The sequence below is a fragment of the Chlorocebus sabaeus genome, chromosome 5 (assembly GCF_047675955.1).
Source record: "Chlorocebus sabaeus isolate Y175 chromosome 5, mChlSab1.0.hap1, whole genome shotgun sequence".
NCBI lineage: Eukaryota > Metazoa > Chordata > Mammalia > Primates > Cercopithecidae > Chlorocebus > Chlorocebus sabaeus.
This window is the reverse complement of record NC_132908.1, coordinates 50,005,772-50,022,591: the sequence shown is the minus strand read 5'-3', so window position 1 is coordinate 50,022,591 and position 16,820 is coordinate 50,005,772. Positions and strand designations below refer to the sequence as shown.

General features: G+C 42.2%; 1 protein-coding gene across 11 annotated transcripts in view; it reads right to left on the bottom strand.

Moving 5' to 3' along the window:
* The window catches only part of CHD9 (chromodomain helicase DNA binding protein 9), a 274,674-nt gene that overhangs the window by 184,213 nt on the left and 73,641 nt on the right, over positions 1–16,820 (bottom strand). For 4 of the 11 annotated variants that reach the window (XM_038008484.2, XM_073015371.1, XM_007993234.3 and 1 more), the window contains exon 1: positions 15,775–15,876. The exons of 3 other annotated variants lie outside the window; for them this stretch is intronic. The gene's annotated coding sequence lies outside the window, so the exon portion shown is untranslated. 4 more of the 11 variants (XM_073015372.1, XM_038008487.2, XM_007993228.3 and 1 more) reach the window with 3 other exon arrangements.

Here is a 16,820-nt window from a genome sequence, read left to right as displayed (position 1 = left end):
AACTCATATAAGTACAATCATATAGGATTTCTCTTTTTGTGACTGGTCCGTTTCACTTAGCATAACATCCTGAAGGTTCTTCCATGTTGTAGCTAGCATGTGTCAGAGTATCTTTCCTTCTTAAGGCTAATATTCCGTTATACGTATATTATGGCCCACATACTATTGTTTTTTCATGAAGATGAAATATGCTCTGTTATAGAATCTAGTTTTTGGCAGTATACTTAGCTATTTTAAAAAAGGTAGAGTACAAGATGTCTGGATAGCAAATCCCAAACTGTGACCCAATTTTCAGCCAGCCCTATACTGCTTAGAAATTTTTTTTTTTTTAAGATGGAGTTTTGCTCTTGTCACCCAAGCTGGAATAAAATGGTGCAATCTCGGCTCACTGCATCCTCTGCCTCCTGGGTTCAAGCGATTCTCCTGTCTTAGCCTCCTGAGTAGCTGGAATTACAGGTACCCTCCACCACGCTCAGCTAATTTTGTATTTTTAGTAGAGACAGGGTTTCACCATGTTGGCCAGGCTGGTCTCATATTCCTGACCTCAGGTGATCCACCTGTCTCAACCTCCTAAAAGTGCTGGGATTGGTCGGGCGTGGTGGCTCACGCCTGTAATCCCAGCACTTTGAGAGACTGAGGCGGGCGGGTCACCTGAGGTCGGTAGTTCGAGACCAGCCTGATCAACATGGAGAAATCCCATTTCTACTAAAGATACAAAATTAGCAAGGCGTGGTGGTGCAAATGCCTATAATCCCAGCTACTCGGGAGGTTGAGGCAGGAGAATCACTTGAACCTGGGAGGCGGAGGTTGCAGTGAGCTGAGATAGCACCATTGCCCTCCAGCCTGGGCAAAAAGAGCTAAACTCCGTCTCAAACAAACAAAAAACAACAAACAAACAAACAAAACAAGTGCTGGGATTACAGGCGTGAGCCACAGCGCTCAACCTGCTTAGAAAACTTCTAACCAAAGTATTCTGAAAGTAATTCTTTTATATGGACATATAATGTATCTTTGCTTAATTGACTCAATCATTACTTACAATTCTAAATGAACTTTTTTTTTTTTTTCTTGAGACACGGTCTTGTTTTGTTGCCCAGGCTGGAGTACAGTGGTGTGATCATAGCTCACTGTAGCCTTGACTTCCTGCACTCAAGTGAACCTCCCACCTCTGCCTCTGGAGTAGCTGAGACTAAAGGCATGTGCCACCATGCCTGGCTAATTATAAAAAATATTTTGTAGGCCAGGCGTTGTGGCTCACACCTGTAATCCCAGCATTTCGAGAGGATGAGGCAGGCGAATCATGAAGTCAGGAGTTCAAGATCAGCCTGGCCTACATAATGAAACCCCGTCTCTACTAAAAATACAAAAATTTGCTGGGCATTGTGGGCGCCTGTAGTCTTAGCTACTTGGGAGGCTGAGGCGGGAGAATCACTTCAACCCGGGAGGCAGAGGTTGTGGTGAGCCAAGATAGTGCCACTGCACTCCAGCTTGGGCAACAGAGCCAGACTCCATCTTAAAAATAATATATATATACACACACACACACACATATATATTTTTATATTTATATATATTTTTTATATAAATATATATGTAATATATATATATTTGTAGACAGGGTCTCACTATGTTTCCCAGGCCACAACAGACATTTTTAAAGTAGGACAAAAGGTTCCAAGAGAGAAATTTTACTACTCCAAAACATAAATTAACACTTATTAGAATTGTTGTTTTCTTATCAGGGACCAAAATTCTAACCTCTGGTAGTAACTGAATATGTGACAACATATTCAACTCTGACCCTGTTTCCTCATCAATGACAGGTTTTAACTGGATGCCTGTAAAGGTGTCTTATACTCTATACTTTGGGTTATTTTCTATATTTATATTCAGAAATTTAAAACCTTCATAGTCTCCCAAGAAAAGAGTTAAAACACCACCACTACCCTAACCAAAACACAGACATAAGCTTCATTGGGAAGAAAGCTTCATCCTGCTTATAGAATAAAAGCAAAAAAGCTATGAAGCAGTAAGCTCCATATCTAAAAACAAAAACTTACCTGAGATTTAATTAAATTTTTTTTTTAATTTACAAAAGATATCATGCTATTTTTCCCCCCACTTCAGGAGATCATTCATAATGTTCTACGCCTAAAATCCCTTTTAAAAAAAAAATGTTTGCGTAATGGGCAAGAATAAGGAAAAATTTTTTAAATGCTGAAAAAGGTCATTACATTAATTGTGGGAGTATCACTGACCTCATTCTTTTATTTTTCAGTCTAATATGACCTTAACATGTAACAGCATGAGTCCTAGCAAAAATTAGAAACTAAAAGAAAAATAATCCAACTTGTAATATTTATCCAGAAGTATCCTTCTAAATTATTTTCAGTAGCTAATTAGCAAATCCTTAGGTGTTCTATTAATGTAAAATATATAAAATCATTATGAGGCTGGGCGCGGTGGCTCACGCCTGTAATCCCAGCACTTTGGGAGGCCTAGGTGGGTGGATCATGAGGCCAGGAGATAGAGACCATGCTGGCCAACACAGTGAAAACCTGTCTCTACTAAAAACACAAAAAATTAGCCGGGCGTGGTGGCAGGGCCTGTAGTCCCAGCTACTGGGGAGGCTGAGGCAGGAGAATAGCATGAACCCGGGAGGCTGAGGCAGGAGAATGGCGTGAACACACCTCTGCACTCCAGCATGGGCGACAGAGCGAGTCTCCGCCTCCAAAATAAAATAAAATAAAATAAATAAAATAAAATAAAAATAAATAAATAAAATCATTAGGAAAGCCCGCATAAGGGGCTTTAATGCCACGTATTCTATGTGTATACTACTCTATTAAGCCCCATCTGTAACTCTGCTCTATGTATCTTTGACATGTTTCTGATAATCCAACTGCATTATCTATACACTCGCTATAGTTTGAATATGTCCCCCAAAGTTTAGGTGTTGGAAACTCAGTCCTCAAAGCAACAATGTTTTGAGGTGGGGCCTAATAAGAGGTGATTAGGTCATGAGGCCTCCACCCTCATGAATGGATTAATGTTATCACAGGAGTAGGTTAGTTATTAAGAGTGGGTTTGTTACAAAAAAGAAAATCAAATTCAGTCACATCTTGCTGTCTTCCCCCTCTGCCTTCTACTACAGGATGATGCAGCAGAAGGCCTTGCATCAGAGGGCCTTCTTGTGAATGCTTGTAAGGCATCTTATACCAGATGCAGGTCTCTTGACCTCGGACTTCCCAGCCTCCAAAACCGTAATAAATTTCTTTTCTGTATAAATCAACCAGTCTGTGGTATTGTTATAGCAACATAAAATGGACTAAAACAACATGTGACTGTTTAATTAGAAAATAAATTAGATTCACCAATCAATTAGACAAATATCTGGCAAATATGAGCCAGTCATGACATAGCTGAAGGAGCTTAGGTGTGGATTCAAATTCTAACTGTTAATTCTAAGCTGTGTAACGCTGAGTAGTTCTTAAAACCTCTCAGTCTAAGCTGGGCACAGTGGCTCATGCCTGTAATCCCAGCTCTTTGGGAGGCTGAGGTGGGAGGATTGCTTGAGGCCAGAAGCTCGAGATCAGCCTGGGCAACACAGTTCCATCTCTACAAAAAACAAACAAACCTCAGTCTGTCTACATCACAGGGTTTAGAAAGGTTGCAGAGTTCAGAAAGAAAATATTCGGGATGGGTACAGGGGCTCACGTCTGTAATCCTAGCACTTTGGGAGGGCAAGGCAGGCAGATCTCTTGAGCCCAAAAGTTTGAGACCAGCCCGTGTGACATGATGAAACTCCATCTCAAAGAAGAAAAAATATATATATTCAAAGTCCTAAAACATAGTAAGTACTCAAAAATTATCTATTTCCCTCTCATCAACCTATAAAATTAAAAACATAGATTAAGATTCTTTGTCGACTTACTGAAATATTACCAAGATCCAAGCCTGCTATATCTAATAGTATTGAATGTATTTTCATTTAAAAATTTAAAAATGTTATACCAATCTATATCATATTTTATGATACCTAAATTTATCTTTGCCCTCTCAACGTATATACTTGCTATTTTATTCCTTCTCTAAAGTTATCAATGCCTCTCCACTCTTATTTGCTACTCTCATAGGTAAACTATGTTTCCACTACACATTAGTATGTTCTCTATGCCTACACCATCACCCCTTCCACCAGCCTTCCTCTTAACAAAGTAATATCTTCACGATTAAACTCAGGTACCATCTTTGGGAAGCCTTTACACACTCAAACATTTCAAGCTATTATACACTCATTTTTTTTGTATTCCATATTTTATACACTATTTTATCATTCTTGGTCTACATGTCTGTTTTTCCTACTAAACAAGATGAGTGCAGAGGTTGCTTCTTATTTGAATATCTTTGTATCCCTAACATTTACTAATTTAATTCCTGTCACACAGTAAATACTCATATGCTTTTAGGAATTCAATAATGCCATGACATAAAAAAATAACTAAACTCCTCAATCCTTACATTATTCTAAAAGTTAAGATTCAAAAGCATTAAGCAACAACATACCATTTTCATGACTTTAAGAATGCCCCCACTCAGGCCGGGCGCGGTGGCTCAAGCCTGTAATCCCAGCACTTTGGGAGGCCGAGACGGGCGGATCACGAGGTCAGGAGATCAAGACCATCCTGGCTAACACGGTGAAACCCCGTCTCTACTAAAAAATACAAAAAACTAGCCGGGCGAGGTGGCGGGCGTTTGTAGTCCCAGCTACTCGGGTGGCTGAGACAGGAGAATGGCGTAAACCCGGGAGGCGGAGCTTGCAGTGAGCTGAGATCACGCCACTGCACTCCAGCCTGGGCTACAGAGTGAGACTCCGTCTCAAAAAAAAAAAAAAAAAAAGGAATCCCCCCACTGAACTGTACACTTAAAAAGAGTTAAAATTATTAACTTGGCTATGGATATTTTTACAAATTTTTTAAAGCCCCAGTAATCCAATTTAAACTTTAATTCTCACATGTCCCTCAGTGAAAGAATCCTACTTTCATCAAAAAGGAATTCTACAAGGGATCCTATAGCACAGTTTTACAGACTCTGGAAACAGAATGGCAAGGCTGGAATCCTGACTTCATTCATCACTTACCAGCTATGTAATCCTAGGCAAGACAATCATCTTGAAGCTCAGTTTCTTCATCTGTAAATGGGGATTATAACAGTACTGGTCTCAAAAAAATGACTGTAAAATAATACACATAAAGCACTGCGTAAACATTCTGTGTTTTCAAATTGGGCTTCTCGGAGTACTGGGTAATCTTTAACCATCCAAAGGAAGAGAGGACTTAGGCCTTCTTTCCCTCCATTTCCTCCCAATAAGATCTCATCCTGAATATTTTGGTTTTATTTTACAAATTGAGCTTTCATGTAAGGTTTTTAAAAAACAAAGAAATCTTTGGTTTAAAATAATTTAAACCAAAGGACATAAGCAAAAGGACAAAGCTAAATGGCACTCATCTAATGCTTACTTACTAACATCTCCCTCTGCAGATAGCCATTTACTAAATTATTTACTTTGTTGGCACTCTCACTTTTTAGTCTTGCTTTGCATGTCACAGAAAGGAAAACTCTTAAAAACATAATCTCCACTTTGGGATTCCAAGGCTGTAGAATCACTTCAGCCCAGGAGTTCAAGACGAGCCTAGGCAACATAGCAAGACCCAGTCTCTCCAAAACATTTTTTAAATATTAGCCAGGTGTGTTGGCATATGCCTGTGGTCCCAGTGACTTGGGAGGCTGAGGTTAGGGAATCCCTGGAGCTCAGAAGGTTGAGGATGCAGTGAGCTATGATCTATGCTACTGCGCTCCAGCACCGAAGATGAGCAAGACTCTGTCTCAAACAAATACAATCTCATCTCTAATAATGATAAAAATTGATTGAGGGTAACTAATTTTGGGCTGATACTGAAAATAGATGACAAATTTCCCAGTTGTCACTGAGTCAGGTCTAGTTGTTTAATTAAAGTGGTCCTGAACATTACACCCAAACAAAATCAAGTTTAAAATTTTTTTTTTTTTTGAGACAGAGTTGTGCTCTGTCGCCCAGGCAGGAGTGCAGTGGCATGATCTCAGCTCACTGCAACCTCTATAGCTGGGATTACAGATGCGTGCCACCACACCCGGCTAATCTTTTGTATTTTTAGTTTTAGATGGGGTTTCGCCATGTTGGCCAGGCTGGTCTCGAACACCTGGCCTCAAGTGATCCACCCACCTCAGCCTCCCAAAGTACCTGGATTATAGGCATGAGCCACCACACCCGGCCTAAGTATTTATTCTAATGCTAAATTTCAATTAATATTAAAAATAGAAAATTAACTTAAATGCAGAATTTTTCTTTTTCTTTTTTTTAAGACACAGTCTTGATGTTGCCCACGTTGGAGTGTAGTGGTCCATCTCAGTTCACTGCAATCTCCGCCTCCTGGGCTCAAGCAATTCTCCCACCTCAGCCTCCAGAGTACCTGGAACTACGCACCACCACACCTGGCTAATTTTTTTGTTTATTTGTTTTTTTTTTTTTGTAGATCCAGGGTTTTGCCATGTTGTCCAGGCTGGTGTGGAACCCCTAGGCTCAAGCAATCCACCCACCTCAGCCTCCCAAAGTGCTGGGATTACAGATGTGAGCCACTGTATCACCCAGATGCATTATTTTCGAAGGCTTTAAATAGAAAAGTTAGACTGCGACTCAGAGTTGATTATCATTACCACCTACTTTGCAGAGTTGTCACAGGATTTTGAAAGAATATGCTCAAAATACAGTTGTAAGTGCTTAACTAAACGTAGCTTTCCCTCTCATATCAGTCACCTCCAGCACCTCTTTTCTGCTTTCCTAAGAGCATACAGTCATTTAAACTTTCCCATGATCAACAGGCTTCTCCAGACCTCCTCAGATTATTTTGCCTTAAATAATCTCCAATACTGTTCTCTTATCACCTTCAATACTTGTGTGACTTTTTTCATTCATTCAACCGACCATACTGTATTACCATCACCACTGTAATTTTATTGTCAATCCTTGGTTCAATTAAATTAACATTTTCTGACTATTTATATTTGTAGTATTTATTATATGACTAGCACCTTATTAATACAAGGTTAATATTAATTTATACACTTTACCTTCAATATAGCCCTTCTTTTGCCTTAGAAATTTAAAAATATGTTCCTCTGTTACTAGGCTATCTCACTGTAGCTATTTTATGTTCTCTCCCCTCAAGCCTTCAGTCCTAACTTCTCCATTCTTACCTAAGGACAATTTGTTTTCTGAGATTTTCCTGCTGAAATTTACTAAATAACCATCTTTTCAGAAGGAAGCACTATATCTATCTTTGTATCTATGTCCTTTTTCTTCCTGCTATTCTTAGAAAACATGGCTCTTTTCCAAAGACAGATCGTTTACCTCAAAAAACATTCCATCTAGCCTTTCAAAAAGACTTATGCCCTCCCACAGTCCCCCTTTCCAGGATCTTTAATTGCCTCTTTGCAATTGCTTGCTTCTCTTCTGCCTTTGAGCATCAGCAGACCAACCTTCCCTACCTTAACACAAATGTAAAAACCAAATCATCCTATTTCAATTTTTCCATCAAATGCCAAATATTGAAAATAAGTGATCTGCTGCCTCCATTTTCTAAATACCTATTTACTTGTTAACTTCTTGTACTCTGTAGCTTGTTCCCATAAATGTGTACTTTCAAAGGTAACTAACAACCTCCTAGACAAATCCAAATGGCTCTCTCAATCCATCTTTGACCACTAAGAAAAGTTATCACTAACCAAAGTGACAACAAAAGCTAAACACAAATTCTGTCTTCTATATGAAGCCTCTAATTGTCTATGTGTTCCCATTTATTACATACCACTTAGGCTTTGAGTGCTTTAAGAATCTTCTGAACTCAGTTCAATTAACCCCTTCACCTCCTGGAAATTTTCTTCACTTCTATGAAACCATACCTTGAATTTTCTTCCCTATGGCTTTCCTTCCTTTTCTGATTCATTTAAAGTAGTTTAATACTAGATGTAAGTATCTATGCAGTGATTTCATGTTTACCAAATCCACTTACTTAGCATTTCAAATTCAGTCAAACTTGACACATCTTCACTACTATATCCTCCAAATGTGATTTCACTCAAATCTTTGAGAAATTCAAATCTGCTTTTCTTAGAATATCGCAAATTATTTAAAATTTTTTCTTACTAATGGTATAAAATAAAGATATAAAACCCAATTTCCCACTACTTTAAGATCATTTAGCCTCTTAGTGCCCTTCCTGAACTCATCAACCTAAGGAATACTAAGAAAGTAATAGCTTAAGCCTCTACTTATGATGTATACCCCCTATCAGTAGGCCTGGGGACTTTGGTCATTACTGACAAATTTCTATTAATCTCAAAAATAATACAGATCTTTGTCATATTTCCCCACCCCCCGCTTCTTCCCCAGGAACTTATTTCAAAGTATTCTGTGCATTCCACCTAATAGCTATCAAGTTTACCTTGATAAAAGTTTTCTCTTAATCTCTATAATTCAATAAGATTTCTTTGATTAAAGTTTAGATATGTATTTTATCATTCTTCACACACCATATTCCCTAAAGTGCATTCTATTTTAAAAACTAAACTTCTTTAAGGATCAAGAAAAGACACTGTATGTCTTGACATTTATCTTCAAGAACATAAAACTGGGTTCTGTTAGAATCTGCTATAATCCAACAGGCACAACATGGGTATTCATTTTTGAACTATAAATGTTTATATTTGTTATCTCATATTCCTTTACACTGTATCTCATTTAGGCAGAAGTAGCTATTCATCATCAAATACTCATCTTCAGAGATTAAAAAAAGCACAAAGTTTTTCAAATATAGCAGTATTTTAATCAAATCATACAAATGAATGTGAAGTAACTGGCACTCTCACACACTGCTAAAAGGAGTAGAAATTGGAACAACAAATTTGAAAAACTATAAGGCATTACTGCTAAAGTTGAACATGTCATAGCTATGACCAGTTTCTCCACTTCCAGAAATACATACTTGACAGAAATGTGTGCACATGTGCACCGAAAGACAGATGTAGGAATCAGTATTATTCATAATAGTGCAAAACTAAAAAAATCCATCATACATTAGAATCAACAGCAATGAAAATGCATAAACTCTTCTATATAGAAAAACAGATTAGGCCAGGCGCGGTGGCTCACACCTGTAATCCCAACATTTTGGGAGGCCAAGGCGGGCAGATCATGAGGTCAAGAGATTGAGACCATCCTGGCCAACATGGTGAAACCCTGTCTCTACTAAAAATAAAAAAAATAGTTAGGCGTCGTGGTGGGTGCCTGTAATCCCAGCTACTCGGGAGGCTAAGGCAGGAGAATCGCTTGAACCTGGGAGGCAGAGGTTGCAGTGAGCCGAGATCGCACCACTGAACTCCAGTATGGCAACAGAGCAAGACTCCGTATCCCCCAAGCCAAAAAAGAAAAAAAAAAAAAAAAAGAAAAACACAGATTAGCCTCACAAAAATAACATGACCTGAGGAACACATATTACATGATTCAATTTAATAAAGTTCTAAAATAGGCAGAGCTAATCTATGGATTTTAGACATCAAGATAATGGTCACCCTAGCAATAGAGAAAGGGAATAACTAGAAAAGAATATAATGAAAGCTTTCAGGGTGCCAATAACAATACTAATTTCAATAAACACTCACCAAAGCAGAATAAGCGTGTTCATATATTGGAATAGGTGGTGAATTCACTAAATTATGAAATCCATGAAATAAAGCATTCCCTAACATTAGAAACCTCAGGCAACTCAGTTCCTCTGTACCTCCGTTGCTTCAACTGTAAAACAGACTACACCAAGTCTGTAATCCTAAATTCCTAGATTTTTTTTTTTTTTTTTTTTAGGTAAACGTACTCAGTTCCTTAAATGGAAGAAAAAAATTTTAGTGACTATCTGATTGCCATTTTAAAGATAAACACTGCAAAGACAGAATCAAAAAATACCATTTTTTCCTTCCTCTTACAAAACCAGATATATTAGCAGTTATCTTTCAGAATCACAGTTACTGATTTCCAATAGAATAAAATCGAATATTCTTTATACTGCTACTAGTTAGTAGGTAAATTAATATGAAATGACCACTACACAAGAAAGGTCATCTGTTTTCTGGTTTCAAACTATGTCCCTTTATAGCAATAACAATGTTTAAAATTATTAGTTTTAAAATGTTTTGAAACATAGTAAAAATCAAACAAACACCAAACTTAATATTTGCTTGGTTAACTTCATAATGCCAAATTATAACAGAAACATCAGCATCTGACAGCTATTTGATAAATAATAGCTAGTAATGACTGAACTATAACTTCTACTTATAAGCACCATTAAATGAGAAGCCTCATTATAAACTATAAATTTAATATCAGGCTCCCTTACAAGCTAATAACTGAAAAGAATGCTACTCTCCTGAGAATATCAAGATTATAAAACTTTTGTATTCTGCACCATCACCCAATACTATATATACCCATTCAATATTGTATTGAGTTCATTTCTCTCAAACTTTCATATTTAATAAAATCTGTATTACAAAAATATTCAAATAAACTTTCAAAAACTGAAGTGCATTGTTAAAAAAGATCATTTCACCAGTTTTTCTAACATAAATATGAAGCTTACTTCTTCCTCTCAACACAATATGAATATGTCATTGTATGGTATCATACTTCCAGCTAAACCTATTCTAAGGTGCTTATCATTCAGATAAAGGCAGACTTCTTCTGAAGCACTTGTCCAGGGATGGTGTTCAAAACTTGTTTTCCTGCCAAGTCTTTCCTTTCCCTCACCTTCCTCATCTCAGTAAATCACACACCACCAACTATCTAGTTCCTCAAGCCAGCAACCAGGAAATCATTTTTGACACTTTTCTTTTCACATCCAATCCATCATGAATCTGTCAGTTGTTCCTCCTCCACACCTCACCATCTCCTCTCTAAAATATACGTATAATCTGGCTACTATCATGTTTTTCCTGGACTACTGTAGTATTACAGTATCTTTACTTTCACCCTTGCCTTTCTCCAATCCATTCTCAAAGTAGCATTTTTTAAATGTAGATTAAAGCGTATCATTTCTCTAATTAAAAATCTTCAACAACTGCAATGTCTTTAGTAAAACCTGTAAGTCTTTAATATGCCCTACAAGGCCCTGTATAATCTGCTTTCTATCTCTCATTTCAGCTTATATTGTTTTCTGCCTTATTATTATGCTTCTGCCACCCTGAACTTTTCATTTCTTTCAAATATTAAGTTCTTTCCTGTGTCATAGCCTTCAAATATATCTTTCTCTCTTCCAAGAAACTCTTTTATCTTCTGACCTGTCTTCTTATTGTTTCCACTTAGTATCACCAACTGAGGGAAGCCTTCTCTGAGCATGCAACATTAATTTCTCCCCATTTTCTCCACCACAGCACTCTGTTTTCTTTCACTGAACTGATCATAAGTTGTAATTTTACATTTGTTTATTTACTTGTTCTTTATCTGTTTGCACTGCTAGATGGTAGGTTCCATGAAGGCAGGGATCACTTATTATGTACTTAATACATATATCATAAATTAAGGGAGCACTTCAAAATATGTATGTTTAATGAATAAATGGATGTGAATTACTTTGAGTCCAGAGAATAAATTACAGTTCGAAGTGGTTTCCCCTTCTCTGGGTCTCCCACTGTCACTTGATCAGCTTTCCAACTGTTTCTAAAAGAAAGGAGCAAAAAGTGTTTCTGAAAGCTTGAAGACAATTCAACAGAGGAAATGTCAGGAAGTTGTACATGGTATGTCAAATGAGTGCAACAAATAATAATACTAAGATCTCACGGGAAGGAGAAATCCCTAAGGGCTACAAGGACAAGATATGATTTTATTCACAAGGTGGAATTTGACCTGAGTATTCACAGGCTGGTAAAATTCCAAGAGGTGGAAAAGGGAGTGAAGCCCAAATAAGGAAGTAAACAGAAGCGCAAAGTGATAGAGAACAGTTATAAAACTGGAATGTGGCACCTTAAATTTACAACGTAAATAAGTGTAAAAAAAGCTAAATCTCATATAAGAAATGTATATCCCACGTAAAGACAACTTCAAAGAATTTAAAAGGTTAAAATAACTCTATCTCATCAGTATCCATAAATCTCTTCTGACTCCAATCTTTGGCTTCTGAAGTTTTCCAAGCACTTACAACATGCTTCCATTAGTTTTTACTCTGACCAACTGCCTCAAGTTTCCATATTCTTACCTGTGTTTTTATTCACTCATTACCTGATGAAATTTCCCCAGTAGATTAATTCAGTCATAGTTTTTCTTTATAGACTCTCTAGGATTTCATTTTTCTTCTCTGTTATTCATGGGGGGTAAGCTTTTTCCTCTATGACATTTTGATCAATAAACACATCTTTAGAAAATCTAAACTTTTCACATGTACCAAAATTTTATTTTACTACTGATAGATTCAATGGATTTTACTTTAAAATCTGCATTCCTACTTCAGTTCTTGCCTCCTAAATTCATATATTTACCCATCCTTCAGCTCTATCCTGTTTCCAGAGGTAAACCAGGAAGGTCTAGCACAGTGCCTTGTAGAAAGCATTTGGTTGCATTAGATAATAAGTTTGGAGTTAAAAGTTTCTAAAAGATACTTCCAAGTTGAAAATTCTATGGTTTCCTTAATCTTATCTCGTCATGGGCTTTTTCCATGGACACGGTTTTCTATCTGTATTCATACCTGCCCACCCCGTAACAGTTTTTGATTTCAGAGGACAGACCTCATGGGATACTTAGAATCCTACAATAGTAAAACTGGAGGAAACAAAGTTTTATACAGGAGAAAACTAAGGCTCACAGATGTCAAGAAACTTGAATATTATCTACACAGTTAAATGACAAGGTCCCGATTCTCCATAGCCAGCACTCTATCGAAGAAGAGGATTTTACTGGTTATAAAAGCATCACAATTTTGTTTTTCTTTTTTTTTTTTTTTTTTTGAGACAGAGTCTCGCTCTGTCACCCAGGCTGGAGTGCAGTCGCCGGATCTCAGCTCACTGCAAGCTCCGCCTCCCGGGTTCATGCCACTCTCCTGCCTCAGCCTCCCGAGTAGCTGGGACTACAGGCGCCCACCACCTCGCCCGGCTAGTTTTTTGTATTTTTTAGTAGAGACGGGGTTTCACCGTGTTAGGATGGTCTCGATCTCCTGACCTCGTGATCCGCCCATCTCGGCCTCCCAAAGTGCTGGGATTACAGGCTTGAGCCACCGCGCCCGGCCTCAATTTTGTTTTTCTTAATAGAGATGGGATGCAGTCTTACTAAGTTGCCCAGGCTGGACTTGAACTCCTGGCTCAAGTGATTCTCCTGCATCAGCCTCCCTATTAGAGCAGCCCCCGATTAAAGTAGCTTGCTCACACACCTAACTTAGTACCGTTTTTGACTAGCATTGCTTTTATCTTATGTTATTTCCTATGCCCTTAGGATATAATCTCCTTGTCAATCAATCACAAGGGTTTTTTGTTGTTGCTGTTTTTAACTACAATACTATACATACTTACCTGAAATTGTTCAGGAATGACAGTTACCCTTAACCAAAACTAGGAGGCAACCACTCTTCCCAATACACTTCACGTCTGTAACACAGACTTCACGTCTACATTATGTGGTCTGTAGTTTATAGGAAACTCTCCAAGGACACAGACCTGCCAATACTTTGTGGTAAACTATAACTACGTAACGTGAATTTTTAAAGCAATAGAAGAAACAGCCGGGCGTGGTAGCGTGCACCTGTAATCCCAGCTACTGGGGAGGCTGAGGCTGGAGAACTGCTTGAACCTGGGAGGCAGAGGTTGCAGTGAGCCCAGATGGCGCCACTGCGCTCCAGCCTGGGTGACGGAGCGAGACTCTGTCTCAATACCAAAAAAAAAAAAAAGAAGAAGAATGATAAGAATTGGAAAGTATTTGAAGATACACAATACAGATAGAATTTGATTCGAGCAATAGAAGTCTTTTATTTAACAAATACTTATCAAATATCGTGCGGCCTGCTGTTACAACACAGCATCTCTAAATTCGCATTCTGTAAACCCAAGAGAAAAGAAAAACACTAAGATCATCCTTTTGCATTGCAAAAAACAAAAACAAACTCCTCCCTCTGCAATGTAGAATCCTCCTTTAAATTCAGCTTTTATACATTCAAGTGTTTGCAGACCTAGTGATTCTTTTTAAAACTACCTGTACAGTTATCTAGAGTCTAGGGAGAGAGTAACATTACACAAGATAAGCCTTCTTTTCATTTAAGACCATAGCTGGTTAAGTAGAAATGGAGATTTTAAGGAGAACTGGAAAAAAGGAAAAGGTGCAAAGTAGCATGCAAAATTGAGAAACTAAATGCTGATAGAAATTTTATTAATGAAAATAACTTTATTTAATACAGGGGAATTCTTAGGTATGAATATTTCACATAAATGTCACAATAGCGTCAAATCCCAGACTTTCAGGAAAGTAACTGTAACACTTAAATATCACAACAACAACAACAAAATTCTCATCTACTTTGTTCTGAAATGTTTTATTTTTCTTTTTTAAAAAAAAAAGCAAACCAACCCCCCCGCCGAAAAAAAAAAAGATTAAAAAAATAAAAATGAGAACAAACAGAAACCAGTCTAAGCTGGCAGCTGTGACAGCCAGTGAGACACCCGGGCTTTCCGGGTCGTGCTTGGCTTTGGGCTGGATGTCCACGCAGAGAGCCCTGGAGCCACCCCGCACGTCCCACACCCAGGCACCCAGAAAACGACCGCGGCCGCACACACGGGGGCTTGCGGGGTCCGGGCCACGCTGCAGACGGGGAGCGGCACTCGGGGTGAAGGATCGCGGGGAAGGCACTGCAGTCAGAACCGTGAGACAAGGCCTGGGAAAGCGCCGGGGGCGTCCCGTGCTCCGGGACATCTGGTGCCCGCGCGGGACGCCCTGTCATGACTCACGGAGGCGAGACGGCACAGGCGGGGGAAGAGGCTGCAGGATGGAGGGAAGCCCGACCCTCGTGAGGGAACCCACCCGGGGGAGGCCCCGACCTCGCGCTGGGCGGGGAAGGGGGCCCGCCTTCCCCACGCCCTGGCCGCCCGGCTCTCACCTCCACCCGACGCAACAGGCGCGGCGGCCGAGTCCCGACCCAGGGGGCTGCGGGCCGGGGGGCGGGGGCAGCAGCCCGCAGCCATGACAGGCGCGGGGCGGGCCGCGGGCTGGCTGGGCCGCACGTGCGGTCAGCGCCCCCTCCCCGGCCTCCCCGCGGGCCGGCCCGCCCGCCCGCCCGCCCGGCCCCGGCCCCGGCCCCGGCTCCGGACCCCTCACCTCAGGCAGCGACGCGGCCCCGCCTGCCCCGACCCCCCCCCCCGCCTCCGGCCGAGCGGCGGCAGCAGCAGCGGCGGCTGCACGTACTCACCGCCGCTCGCTGACTCTCGCGCTTCGCCATGACTGAGGCGCCCCCGCCGCCCCCCGCCTCGACTGAGACTGACACGCGCGGCTGGCCGGGCGGGGGCGGCCTCAGGCGACCACCCGGCTGACACGACCCGCCCCCGCATCACCCCACCAGTTGAGCAGCGGCCGCTGCCCCGCTGTGCCCCCGGGCTTCTTCCCCACGCCCGAGGCGGTGGGTGGTAGCGGCGGGCGGCGGTGGCGGCGGCACTTACCGGCTGCGCGGCCAGGCCCCCCTGTCAGCGCGGGGCCGGGAGGGAGTGGAGGGAGGAGTGAAGGGGCACCGCCTCCCCCGCGCCGCCACGCACCCGCCTGATTGGCCCAGTTCACTCCCCCAGCGCGACCCCACCAGCCCCTGCGAGCGGCACTCCGGCAGCACCGGCGCGCTATTTGCATATTTGTGCCCGCGCCGCTGATTGGCCCGGTCGCGGAGGGGCGGCCGTGACCGCCGCCGCTCCTGCCGCGGCTCCAGCCGCGTTGGGCTTCCCGAGAAGGAGCATCCCCCTCGCCCCTGCCCTTCCCTCCTGGCGCGGCCCGACCCAGGGCGGAGGGCGGTGAGAGGCGGGGTCGCCGCTCCGCTCCAACATGGCCCCGCCGCGCCGCCAACCCAATCGCTGGCGCGGTTACTCCCGGAGCCCTGGGCGGCTTCGGGGCGGGGAAGGCTTGGGGCCGGGCGCCCTCTGGCCGGAGCGCGGGGCAGTGCAGTGGCCCGGGCTCCCCCGGCCGCCCCGCCGCGGCCGCCACGTCAGGCCGCGCCCTCGCGGCGGCCTCTCCCCCCGCGCTGCCCGCCCCGCGGTCCAGCCGCCACGTCAGGCCCCGGCAGGGCACGCCCCAGCCGCGAGCTCACCAGTGGCGGGGTCGGCGCCGAGGTCACTCACACGCAGGGCATCTCTCGGGCAGCCCGGGTCCGCGGAGGAAGGGCGAGGGTTTCCAAAGACGTCCTTCTTAGGGAGCCGTGGATTCAGCCCCACGTTCTCCTTTCGCGCGGAGACCTGGGTGTCACGCGCCCGTGCTGTAGAATCGAGAGCACGGAGGGTGCCGCGATGATGCAGCGATTGAGCCCAGGTGCCAGCACCTGCCGTGGCCGGCGCCCGCCGCGGAGACCCAGCCCCACGCCGCAAGCCAGGGGAGAGCGCGCACCTAGGCTGCGGCTGCAACCCAGTCTTCCCCAGGCTCAGGCTCCCGTTCTCCATTGCACAGTTACGAAGGGAGAGAAAAATAAACGCAAGAATTTAAGAAGAGAGAGCAAGCGAGCCGTGGG